Consider the following 22,622-nt stretch of genomic DNA (forward strand, 5'->3'; position numbering starts at 1 on the left):
TATAAACTCTCAACCCAAAATCTCCATCTTTCTTATACCATAAACCATAATCCTTTGTGCCTTCCAGGTATCTAAAGATTCTCTTCACAACAATCATGTGTGTTTCCTTGGGATTAAAATAAACTCTTATCACAATACCTACAACATGAGAAATAGCTAGTCTAGTATGGACAACATATTGTATCTTACCAATCATATATCTGAACAATATCTCATTTACCTTGGTAGTATCTTCCTCCTTTGATAGTTTACACCTTGTGATCATCAATGTACTAACTAGTCTTCAATCTTCCAAGAAAAACATCTTCAAGATCTCCTTGATATACTTGGGTTGTGTGATTTATATGCAATCCTTCACTTGTTGAACTTGTAATCCCATAAAGAATTTACTCTCTTGAAAATTAGACATCTCAAACTCTTTCCTCATTTCATCAAGAAATGTTTTGCACATTAGTTCATGTGCTCTAAATATAATGTCATCAATTAATATTTCAAAAATCATGATCTTATCCTCTGATTCACTCTTTAAATATGTATTAATTGTAGACACCTAAATTTTATTACACCTCTTTGGTAATCCTATTTAACTATCTCTAAAGGCATCATTAATTAAATTCTTATTAAATTAATCCTTTGCCATCCCCTAGCTGATTAATCTTATTAAATCATCTATAGTCCTAATTGATAAATCAAATAACCCACTATTTATCAATTAATCCTATTCTCCTATGTAATTCCAAAACCCTCATTTATTAAATATGTCTATTTGATAAATAAAACCCTCAAATCTAATAGCCCCTAACCTATCCTTAATCCTCCATTTAGCCTAATCCACCCCATCCACCCATACTAACTAAGCTTAGCCACTAACTCACCCACCCTCATCAATACCATCCACTTGCACATCTCTAACATCCCTAATCTAATCCTAACCCATCCCCTAATCATTTGCACAATCCTAAATGAGCTTAAAACTTTCCTAATCCAAACCAAAGTCTCCCCTCAAAATATCCCAACCACCAAGCCATAAAAGCTCTTACAAAGCCATGAATGACTCTTACAAGCCCATTCATTGCTCTTACAAGCCATTATGAGGGTCTTTATGAGCTTTGAGCCTCCTTTGTTGACCCCTCAACCCCTCTTGCTCTAACCAATGACCCTGTGACATGTGTCACTCCCTAATTGGCTATAAGGAAGCACAATCCATGTGCTCTCCTCTCATTCAATCTAAACCTTCCATAAGCTTTCTCCCATCCTTGCATCCTAGCCCTTGATCCCTCAAGCCCTTTTCCTATTTAAGGAATCCCCTCCCAAGCCATTTCAATCACAATCTTTAAGCTAAAGTTACCATGTCAGTTTGAGAAGCCAAATCCATACTTTTACATATACCCACACCAAAAATCCCAAATCCACCTCCATTGAAGCATTTTGAAGCTTGAGCATACATCCCAAATCCATATCAAAGGACACCTCTACAAATCAAGTGATCATCCTCATTGAGAGAGCCTATCCATGGCTCATATTCTCATTTGAGGACCTCACTTTGTCTCATATAAAGTTTATATTGATTTTGTTAGTTAATGCTTTGATTTTTAAATAGATTAGTGTTTCTTGCTAACATATTAGTGTTTAAATTAATATTATCACTATTTTTGACAAAACCAATTCTCATCAAATATGAATGTAAGCTTTAATACCATGCTCAAGGTGTTTTCCTTAGTCCATATAAAGCCTTGTGTAACTTACATACCACATTCTTCTGATTTGGGTTCACAAAACCTTCAAGTTGTTCAATGTAGACTTCTTCTTCTTGTATTCCATTCAAAAATGCAAACTTGACATCCTTACTCCTTCTAGTCTAGCAATAGGGGAAATATCCACCATAACCAATACCTTTTTCTTGTGCATATCCCATGTAGACTAGTCTAGCCTTATTTCTTGTTAATTATCTGTCTTTATTTAGCTTATTTCTAAAAACTATTTAGTGCCAATCACATTCTTGTCTTTAGGTCTCAATACCAATGTCCATGTTTTCTTCTTCTTAATTTTCTCAATCTCTTCATTCATAGCATTGATCCAATCCTCATTCCACAATGCATATTTAATTTTTCTAGGCTCAAATTCACAAATCAATCATGTATTATCCCTCAACTTACTCCTTGTCATAACTCTTGCATATTTGTCTCCAATTATCTAAAACACTTTGCATATTTGTCTCCTTCTAAAATACTTTGCTAAAACATGATTGGTTCTTTGTTCTCTAGTATTTTCTCCACTCGGTGGGCACTCAATATATTGCTTAGTAACATGTTTTTGTTTCTTGGGTATTATTTTTTGTCACTTAGTGACCTTTATTTATTGCTTGGGTAGTGTACTTAGTGCATCTTCTTGTACACAGATAAACCTCTTATAATCTTCAGGTTCTTTATTGCTTTCTTCAACATTCTTTTCTACAAACTCATCAATTCTCACATTTTCACTTTCAATCATTTTTTTTGTCAGTAATAATATTTTATTTTATTATAAAATTTCAAAGATACAAAAAGAGGCTAAAAAACCTAAATAGCCTTCACACTATAAACCATTTACAACTTACAACACCTCCACATTATTACCATCCAACCTACATTTATCATCTATTGGCCATTTTATCAAGGCTTTCAAAGGCTACATAGATTGATATGTCTAATTTCACAAAATTTAAGCTAAAAAAGCCCTAAATTGACCCTGCATTCAAAACCTACTTTGGCTCTACCCAATTCTTCAGACACTACATCACCTTCATCGTTCCCTAGCTCAACTTCCACACCATATGTGTTCTATGTTGGCTAATAAACCCTTTTTCCATCCCCATAATTGATAAATTATGACTATAGATATGATTACATAGTCCTCTATAGATTTTAGCTCTAATTTTTTAATTTTTAAAGCTCCTAGCCCTCCGCTGTTAACTTTTGGTTTTAACTTTTGCATGCACTGACAGAAACATGACACCCCAAAACCTATCATTCACCTTGAAATCAAAAACATAGGACCACTGTCCTTTTGGCCTTCATCAAAAAGAAAAATTTAATCACTTATAGTTTTCATCCACTTACTCCTTTACCAGAAAAAATATCATCACCACCATTCACCTTTTATAGCTTTTTACAATGTGACGACAATGTGGATAGGAAACCAAGAACCCCTTAATCTTTCTTCATGCATTCTCCTAGAAAGAGTGAATCTCCTCAATTAACTTGAGCCATTTTATTCTTATTTTATCCTTATTAACCTCCTTATCCATTCTAGTTGGCCACTAAATAAAGCCAAATCTCCCTCTAACCTCCCCTTCATCTTCATATGCATAGCACTCACTATAATTGAAGCCCTTCCCTAGCCATGCCTATTTTAGTGAGGATTCAATCCTAACAATCAAGTCTTTTGGAAACAACAATTTTATCACCCACTCCACTTCTTCTTCTGAGAAAGCCAATTCCAGCCCCCATGCCATAACCATTGCAACTATGTCCACATTTATTTTCCAGTGGTAGGTAAAATTTTATAAAATTCTTCCCATCATTCCCTTCACCACCTCCATCACTCCTAGCAATGGGCATTGAGCAACAACTAAAGTCTATGATTTTGGACTAGACCGAAAAGCACTTTCGACTGTCTAGCCATCTGAAAGGTAAAGGTAGCCTCCATTTCAGCCATCAGTCATTTTCCTTGTCTATCACTATCTCAATTTCTATACACTTTACTATTTTCTTTTCTTTTAAAAAGGCCTTTATGAATCTCTTGTTTTATAGAAATGTCACCACCACTTTGCTTTGCTCACCTCTTTCACACTGCCACATTCTCCTACATCTAATCATTTTGTCCTTTTCTTTTTAACTTGCCTTTACATTATGCAGAAATTAATTTTAAATCACCCAAATCTTTCCTCGTTACTTTATTCTAACAATTGCCTTGGTTAACATCATCACCTTAATCATTTGAAAGGACTACTTTAACTTTTGGTTTCTTTATTTTCAAAAATCAAAGAAACCCCCATCCCAACAGCTACAACTTTCTCCCACCTCTAGGCAATCTTCCACCCATTTTGATAATTGATCCACTTCTCCATTAACCTCTATATAAGCATGACAAATTTTTAAAATACTCAAAAAAATTCAACTCCTCATTAACCTCTATCAAGAAATTTTCTAAGTGCCATGCCAAAATTTGGTTTCTTCTGATCACTTCCACCACCATCATGGAGTTCCCTTCCACAATTACTTTTACCCCCCCCCCCCCCCCCCCCCCCCCCCCTCCTCCCACCACCTTCTTGGCACATAGAATTTTAAATAAATTTGTTTGGAATTCTACTTCATTATTTGTATCATCCATTAATCTATTTGCCCCTATAGCCAGAGTCTCTCCATGATAATTTTGCACTATACATCTCACCCCTAATTTTCTAGGGTTACTCCCCACAGCATCATCAAAATTTACCTTTAACTGTCCTTCCTCTAGAGCTTTCCATACTAAATTTTGTCTCTATTATTTCTTTGATTTACACCCTCTTATAGCTCCAGCCTATCTGATTTTAATCTCTAGCCATTCCCATTGAATAGCTCTATCTTCTCTCATAAAAATGCACTTCAAAAAATCTTTTTTTAAATACCATTGCACTGACTGCTTCTTTAATGAAATGATCAATCCTTCTTAGGAGCTATTCTACAAATTCAAACATCTCCTAAAAGATTCTTCTATTTCTCTCCTTCCACACCTCCCATATTACAATTGATGGGCTTATCCTCCACAGACTTTCAAGCATATTTCTTTTTCTCATTCTTGGCTAGGATAAAAAGAAGCCAACTAAAGAAAAACCCCAAGTTCCATGCCAACCCAACTTACCTTGTACATAACACCAACATTTTTTTGCTACTTCGCACTACAGCAGATTGTGGTCCACTGGTTCTTCCTCCTTACCACACATCACACATTTATTTGGACCTTGAAGTCCTAATTTCTTTCTTCTTTCCTTAGTTAGAATTTGGCCTTGGGTAGCTAGCCAAGAGAAAGTCCCTACTTTAGGAAAAATCTCTTTATACCAACACAAATCCCCTACTTCAAAACTTTCATCCCCTGTATTTTCCATTAGCTCAAAGCCTAATCTTACAAAGAACTCACCCAAGGCTACAACACACCATTTAATCTTGTTCTTTCTCATAATTAAACAAACTTTCCTTCAAGAATTTTTTTTTTTAGGATTTTTGTTGTTCAGGGGAAAGACCTTCTACCCTCTAATCCTTCCACACCCAAGATTTACCAAACACCCCTTCCGACTCTATCAAGTCGTCTCTAACCTTACAACCCCATACAACACATAATTTTTGTTTTAGGTCTCCATCCTAACATTCTTCTTCCAGAGCCTGATATCCATTCCACAAGTACTCTTAGAAATTTTCTTTCCTAGCATCACCAATCTTCCATGTGATGTAATCCAAAATAACATGTTGACAAGATATGATAAAGTTCCATAGTGTCAATCCTTTTAAGGGATTTTGGATAGTTAAGATCCTTGTTTCATCATTAAAATCCAGATATTTTTCTCTTAAAATCTTAGTCCACATCTACTCTTTGTTAAAGACCATATGCTACACTAATTTAGCACCTAAAGCCACACTTATTTGATTCCAGTTTGTTAATCCTGCTCCTCCATTCTTTTTCAGTCTACAAATCTTATCCCATCTTAGAAAAGGGATTTTATTACTTTCTCCTGCTCCACTCCAAAAGAACCTATGCATCTCTTTTTCCACACTACTAATTACCTTCTTAAAAATTTTAAGACACATCATTGATAAAATTGGGACTATTGGCACCACTGATTTTAACATCAAAATCCTTCCTACTGATGACACCCACTTCCCCTTCCATCCCTGCACTGTCTTAAAATACTTTTCTACTAAACTATTCAACACTTCACCTTTATTCTTGACTTGGAACAATGGGAACCCTAGATATCTTCTTGGTAGTAACCCTTATTTTGTATTAAGGATTCTACAGATAGCCACCTTTTTACTTATAGGGGTATTAAAGAAAAAAATCTCAGATTTCAACCAATTAATCTTCTCTCCTAAAACTTTTCCATAAAGCTCAAGCGTCATATTCATCATTCTAGCTTCCAACTTTGAAGCTTCCCCTATTAGGAAAGTGTCATCTACAAACTAAAGGTGGGACACATCTTCAACTCCCCTAGCAACTTTCACACCTTTCCAAAGGCCTCTCATTCTCTTGATATTGATCAGTGTCTCTAGCACTTTGGTTAAAATGATAAAGAGAAAGTGGGATAAAGGAACCCCTTGTCTAATGTCTTTCTCCAATTCAAAAAAACCTTGAGGGTTGCCATTGACCAAGATAGAAAACCTAACAAAGCTCAAATGACCTTTGACCCAACTAACCCAACTTTTTTTGAAGCCAAACTTTTTCAAAAAAATTAACAAAAAATCCCTATTCACTTCATCATAAGTGCTCCTAATATCTAACTTCACCATCATTTTACAAAGTTTCTTTACTCTAATAAAATGAATCATTTCATGAGCTATAATGACACCTTCAAAGATTGATCTCCCAGGAGTGAATGTACTTTGTTCCTTAGAGATCACCACATTTAACACTTGCTTTAATCTATTTGCAAACACTTTAGAGATGATTTTATAAAGAGTGTTACATAAGGAAATAGGCCTAAACTCTTCAAAGGTCCTACATGCTTCCTTCTTAGGCACTAATGCTATGAAGGAGTTATTTAGGTCTTTTAAAACAAAACCCCCTTGTCTTGATTCCTCAACAACCTCACACACTTCATCACCCAAGAAATCCCAAAAAAACATGAAAAAAATCCTTGTAAACCCATTAGGACAAGGACTTTTATTCTTTTCTGGTCCCCAAAGAGCATTTTTAACCTCTTCCTTAGTCACTACTACACACAACATTGTGTTGTGCATATCTAAAACACAATTAGGAATACAATCCAAGACTTCATCCTCTACCTCTAGCCTTCCCCTATTTTGGGAAAAAAATTTATAGCCTCCCTCTTTATCTCCTCTAGATCCTTTACCACTAGCCATATAGAATTTACTACTGAGAAAATATTATTATGTGCTCTTCTTACTTCAATTGAGTTATGGAAGAATTTGGTGTTTCTATCTCCATCCTTCAGCCATGTCTCCTAAGATTTATGTTACGAAAATACTTCCTATCTAGATAAAATCTCTTCATAAGCCTTTTTCAACTTTTGCTCTTCTTGGAAGTCCGCTTCCCTCATTCCCTATAGAATCACTCTTTCACTTAATTCTTTTAAAGAGAGTTCTAGCTCCTCTTTCTTTTTAAAAATGTTTTGGAAGGATTCCCTATTCCAAACCTTTAGTTTCTTTTTGGTAAATTGTAACTTTTTAAAAATAGTAAAGGCTTTATCCCAAAAAAAATTGGGGCATTTCTCCACCAATGTTCTACCAAATCCTTAAATCCATCTACCCTCAACCACATTGCTTCAAATTTGAAAGGGCACCAATATGGTGAAGAGTCTTCCTGAATTCTTAAACTAATTGGGAAATTATCTTAGCCATGGATAGGTAGAATCTCAACTTCCACCATCTAATCAACTTGTATCAAGTCCCGCCTAAAAGAAATCTATCCAATTTTTCCACAATATTTACAAACCCCAGTCTTCTATTATTCCATGTAAATTCTCCTTGCTTAAAGGGGATATTCACTAGCACATTATTTGTCACAAAAGCTAAGAAATCTTCCTAATTTACTGATCTTCATTTTCTACCCCCTTTTTTCCCCTGGGTAGAGAATGGCATTATAATCTCCACCTAGAATTGTCATCTGATCTTGTATGGCCTCCATTACCTCTGATAATTATTTCCATAAAAAAATTTATCCCTACTCTATATTGGCCCATACACATTTATTACATTAAATTTCACTCCAAGTTGTTTTGACCTTACCTTAACCCATTTCTAGTTACATTCATGTTGCATCACCACAACACTGACTGAGCCTTCATTCCATAACACACAGACACCACTTGAATCTCCTACCATCACTACCCACTCACTTCTCCATTTACCAAATTTTATTTTAACTCCAACTACATCCTCAACTTTTATCTTAGTTTCCTACATAAGTACCACATCTTGTCTCGCTTGATCAAGGCCTCTCTTGATAAAATGAAACTTGTCAGGGGCATTGCAGCCCCTCACATTCTAGGAAAGGATCTTCATCCCTTTTAGGAGGGGATCTTTCCCCATCCCATCTTTAGTTACTTTGACCCCTAGCACTTCCTGCCATCTAGATTAGGGCATTTAGTGTTCTCCTTCCTCTTTTTTGACATTCCCCAACCTAAACTTTATTACTCTTCCAATGTTGCCATGGTTCCCATTTCTTTTAGGGCCATCATATCTCCCAAACCAATAAAATCCTCATCCAAAATATCTTCCCTTTTCATAATATCCTCATTAGATCTCTCCTCCAAGCTTGAAACTCTAGAACCCCCCTTCAAATTTCTTATTGGGGAAATTTCAATATCTTTAAAGATGTCAACCTCACATCTTTCTTCTTTCCCTTCTGTGGAGATCTTGTAGTCTTCCTCTTCATCATTTTCTCGATGCAACACACCCACATTCCATCCCCTTACTACTTCGTTACAATCCTCCGTACTAAAATTTTGGGTTTTCTCACTTCTGGTTATTTCTAAATGACCTCCTTCCATCAAAGAACATTCAACAATATCCCTCTCTCCAGTCATCCATTGCCCCTCCCTACCTTTTACCCTTCCCACCATTTCTTGAGTTTAAACTTCTTCTCAAGCTCCCCTCCCTTCCTGCCCTACCTCTCATTCCTTATAAGTTATCTCTTCTCCTAAACAAACTCCCTACCCATTCGAAACCTTTCTATCCCCTTCCTTCTCACTATATTTTAAGTTATTCTCTCTTGCTTTCAAGATCATAATACTTCCCATTTCTGTTATCTTTACTCAAGAGTTTTCCTCCTTTTTCTTCTGCATCCCAGAACATGTTCCAACCATATCAATCACTCTATTTAGTAACCTTTACGCTTCTCTCTCCCCTCTTGCCTGCACTAATAAAAATCATTTTCCTCACACAAACAGTGTTCGCACACCAATAGTCCTTCTATTGATAGAAGTTGTCTCCATACCCCCCCCCCCCCCCCCACCCGAAAAAAACCTCAATCATTTCTAGTATAGGATGACAATCATTCTAGATAATATATATCCTCAGGAACATTTGGAAAGTTTCCTTATCAACCACTTCCACAAATTTTACAAAGGTTCCCAGTTTAGTGTCTATCATCCTACAACAATGATCATTCTAGTATTCTTGAGGGAGTCTTTGCAACCCCACCCAGATAGGGAATTTTTTTATGATTTTCTTTGTTAGGTCAAAGTTTGGAACCCATGCTTTCATATAGAAACCATATCCTTCTAGGAAATATAGTCCTCCATTCAAAATCTAATCCCTATTCCGGGCGAGATCAACCTTTACCATGCAAAACCCATTTTCCAAAGTTTTAAAGTCTTTAACCCTTCCCCATTTTTCATCACACCATTTTTTGAGCTTTCCTATTGCAGGACATGGTCCTTCCCATTTTAAAAAGAAAATGTTACTTTCTAAAAAGCCTCTTTTCCTCTTCATAGGGCCTTGCTCTTAAACTACCCTTTCAATTGTGCATCTTACCTGTTGCGGGTCATCGATCCTTTGTTTTTCCTGGTTTTCCATTGCTTGTGGTTTCCTCATTCATTTTTCAATATGTCCAAAATCAACCTTTCCCCCAAATTAAAAGATGTAAAATGTTGCATTGGGTGGCCTCTATTTCCAGAGTTTTTGATCCTCCCACTCCCATTTTCCCATCTCCCCTCCCCAAGATGCTCCACTTTTTTCCATAAACTTTTTTAAAGATTTTTTCTTCCATCAACTTGCCATTTCCTATTTTTGTTACCCCAATAGGCCTTAGCTTCATGCCTTCTAAAGGGTTCAAACCTTTGTGGTTGTTGAAACTATCTACCATGCATGTTGAAATTGTCATCCCTCTTGTCCAAAAACCCTACACCCCACCACTCTTGCATCTTGCCCCAAAATTCTCATTTTCACTTTCAATAATTTTTTTTATTAGCCTTGTTCAAACATTTATAAGCATTGCTTTTAGTGGAATAACCTAGAAATATATTGCCATCAACTTTAGAGTCAAATTTCCCTTTTTGAGCATCTTTCAGAATATAACACCTACTTCCAAATATTTTAAAGTAACTCACATTTGGTATGTTCCTATACCCAAGTTTATAAGGTGTCATGTTTCTACCTCTCTTTAATTCTATTCAGACCAGTGTGTAGACTGTAGTGTAGAATGTCTCTCTCTAATATATCTAAACAACTTCCTTCTCAATCAACTTGTGCATCTGGAAAAAAAATATAGAGTAAATATAGACCTATTTTTTACAAATATAAACACCAAAATTTTAAACAAAATTACATTTTATATAAGTCATTCTAAAATTCACAAAACAGACAATATTCACTATAACCTCTTATGAGCTAAAACAAGGGCACCCAATTAACCTTGTTTGATTCGCTATTAAAGATTTTGTGGATACACTCTCCCAACACAATGATTTGAAAGTAAAATGAAAAAGTAAGGATTTTGAGAATAAGTATGAAGAGGATTTTGAGAATAAGTATGAAGAGCTTTCCCTAATGATTGTGCAAGTGCAAGATCTATGAGTAATAAATGCACATGCAATTAATTAAAGATCTAAGATTAAGATGTATGATCTATTGTAACAATGTAAAGAAAAGATTCATTGCTATGAAAATGAAAGTATTCTAATATACAAGAAATGAAAATCTAAACTAGCCATATCATTTCAAGATTTATGCTAAAATGATATGTGCTCAAGTGAGTATAAAAGCTGATGATGGTGATTAGCCTATAAATTAAAGAGAAGCACTCTTTTATAAAAAGTTGAAAAAGATTGGATGGAGGGGATTAAGAGGAAAAACAATGGGTGACTAAGATTAAGAGGCAAAAGGGAAGTGTCTAAGATGAAGAGGCAAAAAGAATAAGTGGCAAGGATTAAGAGGAAAAACATGGAAAAATAAAACTCCACTTACAAATAGATGAGTTCAAAATTACAGTAGGATAAAAAATGAAGGACAGGTGGTCAACTTGGAAAATGTGATTATGCACATGATTAGATGTAAACCACCTTTTAATCACAATTAGAAGAAAATTATTATTAAAAAAAAAACAAGCTTAGGAAAGTGGGAAAAGGATTAATTAAAATTAATTTAATTTAAACATATCTTAGAAGAAGTTTGAATATGGTGCACACAAATGTCCTAAAAAAATGGTTTCATGTCATTGGGAATTTTGCAAACAATGTTGAAACCTGCAACCCAAACTAATTATCTATAAATTTATCTAATGATGTAAAATAAGAGCAAGGACTTCAAGAAAATTAGGCTTTCATTAATAGTGCCATTGGATCAAAAATGAAAAGAAATTGCATCAAAAAATAGATTGTGAAAAATGATAGGTGACAAATTAATTATCAATTTCCTTCCCAAAATTTTCTTTATTGTCATTTTTGCAAAAAAAGATGTGTTGAATAGGATCATGCACAACCAAAATTGGTATTTGAATGGTCATATGATCTATATACAGCCTTGGGAGCCCAATTTTAATCCTACTCCTCTTGGTGTTTATGATAGTCTGATTTGGATCAAGTTGTACAATCTCCCAATTGAATATTGGGGTGATAAAAGTTTTGAAAAGCTTAGAAAAACTCTTGGTATGCTCTTGGGCATCGATCAAGTTATAATAGACCTCAACTCCTTTACTGCAATCAAAATCATTATGGTTAAATGTGTTCCTTACCATATTCTTATTTCTTATTCAAATGGTTACTAACATCAGTAATTGGAAATCAAACTCCACTATTCTAGATGTGGTCGTGGCCTGCATCATCATAATAATTGTAAAAATAAAAACTTAGGAAGGCTAGAAACAAGCCTTCTAAAAACCTTCAAAAGATATGGGTTAAGAAGAAGAAAATGGAACACAAAGTAGTTGATCCTTCATCTTCCTTGTATCCCCCTAGAAAGGATGGAGCATCTCCAACATACCCATTCCGCCTCCTGGTAAAATCGATTGTATTATTCATTTTGCTTCTCTAATAAATACAAACCATCTAGAATATAATGCTGAGAAATAAAACACAAACTCTTTTTTAGACCCTGAAGAAGATTACAGGGATGAAATTGATAACCTAGACCCCTAAACAATTAACCAATTTGAAAATATTATTCTCAGTAACTTGAAGGGACACAAAGGTAGAAGAAGTCTTAAACAAGTGAAAGAATCACAAGCCAATGAGAAAGGTATTTCAAATGTACTAGATTACCTAAAAAAATCCAAGAGAGGAAAGGAATCCCTTGGAAAGAAATGAAAATCGTCACTTGCAATATTAGGGGACTATCTTCCCTTGACAATATATGTTTGGCCAAACAAGATTTGCATAGATTCTCTTCAGATATTATCCTTCTTCAAGAGACTAAGCTAGCAAGTAATAAAGCCCTTGGCTTAAAAAATGCTCTAATTGGGATGGTTTCTTTTTTTTCATGTAATCAAATATTAGTAATTACACTTTTACTTAAGTTTACTTAGGATAATGCATTTTCATATTAGTTGTCATTTAGACACCTAGGAATTAGCACTTCATTTGAGCACATGTTTTCTCACACCTCTCTTTGTGTGATACACCTTTGTATTCTTATCCTCTTATTGGTGCATGTACTTTCATGCACAATGGAGGATAATCCACCTTTGGTAGACACATGCTTAGTTGTTATTGTTATCACTTGCATCACACCTAGTTATCTTTCATTGCATATATATTAAGGCATATCTACATTAAATTTTATTTTAATATCCATAATCATTTGATCATTATTGAGATTCTCATTTCATCATCCCTTGTTTCTTTGGTGCTATCTTTTGAGCTTCTAGATCTTAGAATTTCATTATTGCCTTAGGAAAATTCTTACATTGTATCAAAGTTGAAGGTGTTTCATTGATATCTATTGGAGAGCATCATTTGTCTCATATTTTGGAGGGCTACAATTCCAATCTGAAGTATCATCAGCTATTAGGAGTCTCTTGAGCAAGATTTGACCTCACCATTGCATCAGAGTGGTTATTCCATTAATTTTGACTATAAATTTGCCTATATTTGGTAAAAGTCAAAATTGACACTCTTTTTGTTTATGACGATTGTCATTGGCCATTGTATTTATAAAGCAAAGGGTCCTCTAAGTTGGCACATGTGGAACTAAATCATACATAAAAAAGGATGTGTGCACGAGTCTCCACATGATTTGCATCATGAGTCATGCATAATGACTTTGATATTAACCCCGATAGCTCAATCTCGTAACCCTCTAACTATAGTGTTTAGCAGTGAGCCCATATATCCAATGTAGGGTATACCCAAGGTCATGCACGTGGAACATCGTCCTTCATTGCAAACCTAATCTCAAATCCCTAATGTCTATGGGATATTTAGCCTAAACATAATTTGTTTGGAGCCCAGCGTGACCTATCGAAGCTTAACTTGCAAGTATTGTTATAGTAGGTCCATTCCAAGCACTCACTTGGAGATCCACAAGTTATATGCATGCTCGATTAGAGAATGTACCAACACAATTAATCTAATCTCGTTTGTGGAATCATTATTAGTAATCTTGTGACAGTGTGATCTTAATTCATGTAGCTTATTTTTAAAACCCTCATGCCAAATTGATCTCCCATTTACAAGAAAATATCACAGTAATCCAAGCTCTCTCTGCAATTGGATTTTTCATTGGAAAGTGGGTTATTCTGGTAATTTTCCATTTAAAAAATGCACTTTACATAGCTTTTCTAGGCCTAAATTTGGTGCCCATTTGGACATCATCAGGTTTGTTCTTCTTTTGCATTGAAAAACCAATTAATATCAATTTTTATCCAATGTTGTGACAACATTTAATTTGCTAAAATTGGTGACCATCTATCCATCATTTTTGGGAGGGTTTATTTTGCCACAACAACCATTTAACCATCAATTACAAGCTCACTTTTTTTTATGGATATCAGTAGGTGCTTGAAAATTGGACCCCTTGCCATATGAGTTTTTTATTTGATAGTCTAATTTTGGGAGGTCATAACTCACTCATTCAAACTCCAAATTGAGCAAAATGTTTTTTGATTTTAGCTAGAATCTCCTAAAGTTTTTAGTGGTGCTATTGTTTTTTGGTTTCACTGGATAGAGTTTGCAGAATGTACAGATTTTGGTGATTATACCTATCCAATCCTATTTTTTACAACTTCATAGGCTTCGTTCGGGCTCATACGAAAACATTTCCATATGCAATTTTTTTGAAAGTGCATTTTTTTGTCTACTTTCCATATTTGGTATTACTTTGGAAAAATTATAAGTAGATATAGTAATTTCAATATTTTGTTTATTTTTTACTATTTTATCACTTGTAATTGATTAGATTATTAAGAGATCTAGTGTCTTCTTTTATTGATTCTTCTATAGGTTCATATTTTATCTTGCAATCATCAAAATCATAAGTCCATTGTGGTCCATTTTGTCAAGTGGCAATTGTACACCCACTAAATATAAAGTGACCAAGCATCTTCTTCTTGTAGGGGGGGTGTCTTTGATTGAGTGGATTTTATTTTTTCTAGGGGGGGTTGTCTTTTGTGATTTTTCTTGAATTATTTTAGTTTTTCATCATGATTTTTTCATCATTTTTAAAATTAATTCCTCATAAATATGTCACATGGAAAGAAAATTTATGGACAAGGCTAATGAAGAAGGGTTTGACTCTCTTTGTGAATGGAACAATTCCAATTCTCTCTAGTCCTAATGTAGATACTAAGGAACTAAATGATTGGAGAATTTCAGAATCTAAGGCTTTTGGAATCATTAGAGAAGTGGTCTCACGAGATCTTTTATTTCAAATTACATCTTTGGACATTGCCAAGGAAGCTTGGGAAAAATTGGAAATTTTGTATGGTAAAGTAGATGAAGCTAAAGGATTCACAATTCAAGCACCAATTCTCAAATTGGATCCTAAACTTTGAACAAATCCAAGATTTCAACAAGATCAATGAGTTGAGAGGACAACTTAAGGATTGTGGTATTACCATCAAGGATTCCCAATATTCATCGTATGCTGGACAAACTTCCTTTAGAATATGCAGCCTTTATTTCAAGCTACAACACTCAAAAGTTGATGATGTGAAGTGCTTCAACTACACCTTCATTTGAGTCATTTGGAGACATGTTTGTGGTGGAACAATCAAAATTGATGAGTATGGGAATTCCCAAACCTTCAAATTCTAAGGCACTGGTAGCTAATCAAGGGAATCAAGGAAAAAAGGAGTAGAACAAGTGGAAACACAAAACACAACATGAGAAAGAGCGCTCAACCTCCTCACCAAAAGACAACTTTAATAATAAGGGTAAATCATACAAGGAGATTCTCACTTGTGCATATTGTTAAGAAGAATGGACATGAAGAACACCATTGTTATAAGAATGAAATTGATGAACTCAAGAATCTTCTCAAGAAGAATCAAATTAGTCTACCTTCAAGAATGTCTTCTTCACCTTCTTCTTCACATTCATATTTTGATGAAGGAAATAATCACATGTGGAAAGGTCAAGCCTTAGTTTCTACTTCAAGTCATGATTCAGGTAGATGACTTGTAGATTTAGAGGCTTCGCATCATATGGCATCTTCATCATTTATGTTTTAATCATTTGATTCTTATCATGCTCTGCCTATATTTATGGGAAATCATACTCACATGAATATGATTGGTAAAGTAATTATTGATAAGGGAGAGGGGTACTTCAAAGATTTGTTGTGTGTACCACACCTAAGTCATAATCTTCTTTCCATCTATTAACTTATGAATGGGACAGCAAGGAAAACTATGGAATTCACACCTGATTCAATTTTTATCAAAGACATGGAGACTGGAGAGATTCTTGCTAGTAGGGTAGTTGATCATGCATCTCATTTATACTACTTCTCATATTTTTCTTGTGATGATGATATTGATTATTCAACAAATTTTGATCACACTTCCAATGATGATTCAGATGAGAACTTTTGTTTCTTGAATTTGGGTACTCTCATATGATCAAGTTCTTGACCAATCCATTTCTTCTCCTCCTATTGATATTGCATCTACTATTTCTCTTGATGATTCTTGTATTCACACTCTAACACCCTACCATGTGATCCAAAAGAAATTAACCTAAAGTTTCACTAATTTTGACAAACATTTTTAAATATATATACATAACAACAATGATAAAATAGAAGAAGCAATAACATGCAATCATACATCAACAACACATAAAAAAGTTACAACTCTTAAGGGTCCCATGACAATGAATCACATTTAATTAATATACAAATATATATGATGCCACATGGCAATAAATAGAATGTACAATCATCCATTGGACAGGTCACAGGGTATGAAAGGTTGAAATAATATACATCATCTCTTAAGATCTTAGTAAATCAAATACAATACACTAAGTACAACCATCCATCATAGAAATACAAGAACAGATAGAAAGGAACATTTGCACAAACACATCCAATAGTGGCATCCAATGGTCAGATCTCAATGGTGTAAGAAAAAGTACTAGTAGCTAACCTTGTAGAACCCAAAAAGGTTCACTCCCACCTAGTTGAGGAGATAAACTCAAGTCCCAATCAGGATAACAAACTCAAAACTCAAAAACAACATCTAGGTTCAAGGAATCACCTAAAAGCAAACTATCTCAAAAAGTACCAAGACACAAGAAATCTATAATGTATGTGGGTAAGTTTCATCACACAAACCAACTCTAAGATTACCTAGCTAGTCTTTTAATCATCCAGCCCCCTAGTGACTCTATGCGACACTAGTATCCTTTCATACTGATAAGGCATACTAACGAAGCATGGTTGCAACCAAGTGTCCTCTCTACTCCCATTCTAGCCTGTACTAGAACTTGAGGCATGGGCGAGGAGAACAATGACTCTTAACAATTTATTTTAAACTCATTTAATGAAATGTTATCACTTATTAAATATCCTACAATGGGTTACCCATTGGCCTCTTTAGGGCATCAGCCTCCATTGCAAGCCACTTCCCAACATGACATATAGATAACCTACCCTAAGCTCAGTAAAATAAAAATATCACAAAAGACCACATATCATACACCAGTTCTTAAACAAGCAACTGACAAGTACTAAAATTCATTGATCATAATCATAGATTCCATCACTATTATCATCCGAATAGGACTGAATGAAAATCAATTACACATAAACCAATCCACTTCATAATGTGACATCACCAAGAACAAATCATACAAACACCTCAGTCCTATACATGTGACTGAAAAGAAATCCAAGTATAACTGATCAAAGACTCAAAGGTTATATCAAATAGGTCACACCATTCACCTTAGTTTCACACAAGAACACTGGAAAGAAATAACAATCAATGCATCAAAACATCTCATAAAGCATACCAAACACATTACTATGGTTGAGTATAAAAGATCAAGATCAAATCAACATCATGACATCATAGACAAAAACTCCCAAGCCTCTGGTAATACAACCTAACTGATCAAAGCTAAGTCAACCTGACACCCAACAGTAAAATCATAAGTCATAAAAAAAATGCATATAAAAGTGAATTTCATAATTCATTAGGTTTTGAAAACCCTAAAGTTCAATATTTACTAAAGGTTTTCAAATTAAATCACAAACAATTCTATAATGGAAATCAATTTTCTCAAACAAGGGTTTCAACCTAGAGAAATTCTAAAAATAGAAACACAACAAACACGAAGAAGATAGGAATTCAAAGAATGAGCAACTACTGCACAAACCCACAAGATCCTACCTGAATTGATGCTAAAACAATGAATGCACAAACACACAAGACACTTCCTTTTCCTTCAAAAACGCTCTTTTTGAAAATTGGCTCCTTCAAACCTATGTGTCTAGAAATGAGCTCTAATTTCCTTAATAAAGATTTTTTTTCCCCAAATTAGGGCTTTGATCATGCAATCATGTGAAAACTTTGTGTCTTTAATTATTATATTTTAATTTTCATGCACACACTTTATGCAATTTAATTAAAATAAACTTTAATAAATTAAAGCTTTCTCTCCCTTATTAATTTTTGAAGTATTTTTAATAATATATTTATTAATTTAATTAATAATATTATTTAGAGTTTATTATTACAATAAAACTCCTAAATAATTATCATTAAATTAAATAAATATAAATATGTCAAAAATAGAACTTTAATAAAGTCTTTTAAATTTAATTCTTTCATGCACATTTAAAAAACTTTTTAATGAAAATATTCTTTTATATTTTCTTTTCCTCCACTTTATTAATTAGTGCAAGCACTATTTAAAGCATAGTTTATTATTTAAATTAATAAGAATATTAAAGCTCGTTATTTAAATGCAACTCTAATCTAATAATTATTAATTCAATAATCATAATAAAACAACATAAAATCTTTAATCTTTTAATATTTTAATTCTATTTTTATTCAACTTCTTAAATCAGACTTTCAAAATAAATAATTTAAACTGAAGTACATATTTAATAATATAATTAAATAACATCATATTCTAATTTCTCTTTAACCAATTTTCTAAATTTAGAGTTCTAATTTTAGACTTTTATTTAAAGCATAAATTTAATTAGTTTTTAATTAATCAAATATTCACATATTTTAATATTTTCTTTTTAATCAAACAATATTTATTACTCGACTAATAATATTATTTAGGGTTTATTATTAAAATAAAACTCTTAAATAATATTTTTAAATTAAATAAATATAAATATGTAAAAATAAGAACTTTAATTAAATCTTTTAAATTTAACTCTTTTATTTAATTAATTTATCAATTAATTAAATATAACTAAATATTAAATTTTCTTTATAAAATTTTCATTAAATTATATTTTAATTTGATTTAATTATAACAGAAAAATCACCACGTGCCCACAAGGCTGAATACAAAAACTCATCATACAGAACATAAAACTAAATCAAACACCAAGGTCAAAATCACAAATTCACTTCACTTGACAAATTTGAAAAGGTGAAACTAACTCAGATACTTGTCCTATTTTCTAGGACAATTGTCTTCGGTTAGGATTTGGAATCAAGAGTTATCTCCCCAATTATACCATTGAAATACTGCGATAGGGTATGCTCATCCTGGCAATCCAGGGAAGTTGATACCCGGTACCTACAATCTACATAAAACCCATGCATGTACAAACACAATATTCTAAACTAAACAAGCAATGGCATGAAGTGGTGCATCATGTAGATCCTAACTAGCAGGTGACTACAACTTCATTCCTCAATCGCATTAGAAACGTCAAACATAAAGAAAACATATGCACACACCATACACATGCAAGTATGGGGTAAGTATCCATAAAAATTGCATAAGAATCATTCGTCTAACTAACATCATTAAATAACTGAAAGTCACTAAATGAACATATATATCATCATCAAAACAATCATTAAAAAACTGAATTAACTAGTACTAAAGTAACTCAACACATATATTAACTAAATATGAAATACAATTAATCAATTTTGGTAACCCAACACTGTTAAACATAAAACGAAATCAAAAAACTAGCCTAAAAGAATTTGACAATACAATCAAAAAAGTCAAGTAGGGGTAGACATTACACACACGGTCAAGGATTCAAGTGATTTAATGCAGTTGGATACTCATTGTCTTCCAAACCCAATTCTACGAGATGACTACTTGACATACATTGTAGGTTTATTTGTGAAATTCTATATTACAAATTTACAAGACATTATTGATGATATTGATCTTCTCTTTGGTGACTATGGTCCTTCTTGAGTTGTTGTGAGGGAGCATGTTGACCCTCATCTTCCTTCTCTACTTGACCATTCTTTCGAGGTTGACATGACAATAGATAGTTTGATACAACAATTGGAAGAGGTCACTTTATCTTCATAGGAGACACTTAAGTATTTGACACATGTTCTACATTAATCCTCAATTGATCCTAATTTTTCTTTTTCAACATAGTGGCATTGTATACATGATTTGAAGGAGGCACCTTTCAGTATTGATATGGGGACACTTGAGAAGGTTTCAAAGATTCCACTCATTTTTAGGTTTCTTCCTATAGACAGGGGAAGATTCATTGATACACCCTTGGTTTTGTTTCTTCCTAAGGAACAAAATGTTGTTCTGCACTTATGGAGCAATTTCAATATTAAGCCTAGATCATCTACCACAAGTGTACATTCTACATTAAGGCAAGGCTACTTGGTCTCTCTTCCACTTCTTCTCTCCTACATGGAGATTCTTTATTGTATATGCATGATGTATGTCATAATGGAGGGATCTTGATTACTCCATCCATACATACATCTTGCCTTTTTTTTCATCTTTCTTTTTGGGGGAGGGTTTTTCCCATGAGATTTTCCCTCTTTCTTCTCTTTATGAGAGATTGTATTAGTTTGTTTTTGCACTTTGTACATGGGTACCTAAAATGGCCTAGTTATTAGTACCCATCATGCATTTTCATGTATCTTTTGTAAGATTAAGTGCATTCCCCCAGGTTTCACTTAATGATGGATGTTGGTGTAATTAAATATTACTAATTACACTTTACTTAAGTTTACTTAGCATAATGCATTTTCATATTAGTTGTCATGAGACACTTATGAGTTAGCACTTTATTTGAGAACATGTTGTCTCACACCTCTCTTTGTGTGATATACCTTTGTGTTCTTATCCTCTCATTGGTGTAAGTACTTTCATGCATAATGGAGGATAATTCACCTTTTGTGGACATGTGCTTAGTTGTTATCCTTATCACTTGCATCATTCCTAGTTATCTTGTATTGCATATATATTGAGGCATATATACATTGCATTTCATCAAATATCTATTATCATTTGATCATTATTGAGATTCTCATTTGATCATCTCTTGTCTCTCTTATGCTATCTCTTGAGCTTCTAGATCTTAGCATTTGACTATTTCCTTAGGCAAATTCATACACTTTCAAGACTCTAATGGTGCCTCAAGCAGGCACGAGATATTATAGGATCTAAACTCCATCAAAGTAACACCTCACGCATCTCACAAGCATAAGATGGCATGTAATATCACCAATACTCCCTCCAATTCAAGTTTCTCACTATTCTACATCTATGGACCTATCAAAATGGATGGCAAGCCCAAATATGGAAGGATGTCACTATATTTGTCAATACACTTAACATAAGTAGTGTATTTTAGGGGGTGACTTTCATGCCCTACTTGATATCGATGACAAAAAGAGGAGGCTTAAGGAAAAGTACTAAGGTTATGGATGATTTCAAAAGATTCATATCTACTCTAAAAAAAATTATGTTATCACCAAAAATGGCCAATTCACTTGCACCAATAGAAGATTAAACTTTTCAAATATATTAGAAAGACTAGGATTTTTCATTGGTGAAGATTGGACGTCATGCTCCTTCACATTCCACTCTTCCATCATCTCCCAAGTTAGCTCTGACTACCTTCCTATCCTCCTCCACTTGTAAAATGACACCCCAAAGAAAATATATATTTCAAATTTCAAAGTATGTGGTGAAGGGGGTGCTAACTTTATACCCAATCTTATTATTTTGGTGGACCAAAAAAAAAACTTTATGGCTCTCCAAAATTTTGATTCAGTAAATATTTGCATCACTCAAAAGAAAAGGTGAAAGAATAGAACACACATAAATTCAAAAATTATCTTTAAAGAAAAAATTAGAATAAAGGAAGTATTGGTTAATCTAAAAACTAAAATCATGATTTCATGCATTACCAATGATGATTTTATTAAAGAAAACTCTTTGAAACTACATCTTGAAGGGCTCCTTAAAAGAGAAGAAAGATATTGGAGAGATAAATTCAAAGAAATGTGGATTTCCAATGGGGGATTTAAACACTAAATTTTTATGCATCCACCAAATCTCATAGAATTTAACATAGAATTAATGCCATCAAACATAGCATTAGCAATTGGAAGTCTCTACATAATAAAATCTCCCAAACAACATTGGAACACTTTGTTTTCCTTATGATAGCATGCTTGATGCATAATACTCCTATAGACCTATCTGATATCCTCTTTGCACATGTTTTAAATGCTAACAACTCAATACTTGTATAACATTTTCTTTAGAGGAAGTAAGACACATAGTTTTCTCTTTACAACTTAACAAAGCTCTCAACCTTGATGGTATGACAACATAATTATATCAAAAGTATTAGGATTTCATGGGCAATAAATTACTATAAATAGTTGAATATTTTAGAAAATATCATAGATTCATTAAACAAATCAATCATACCCTCATCTCCCTCATTCCCAAAAAGAAAGTTAGTGAATCTATGAATAATTTTTGCCTCGTTACTCTTTGCAAC

This window comes from Cupressus sempervirens, chromosome 5 (assembly GCF_028749045.1).
Source record: "Cupressus sempervirens isolate cs-2001-9-10 chromosome 5, ASM2874904v1, whole genome shotgun sequence".
Classification (NCBI taxonomy): Eukaryota; Viridiplantae; Streptophyta; class Pinopsida; order Cupressales; family Cupressaceae; genus Cupressus; species Cupressus sempervirens.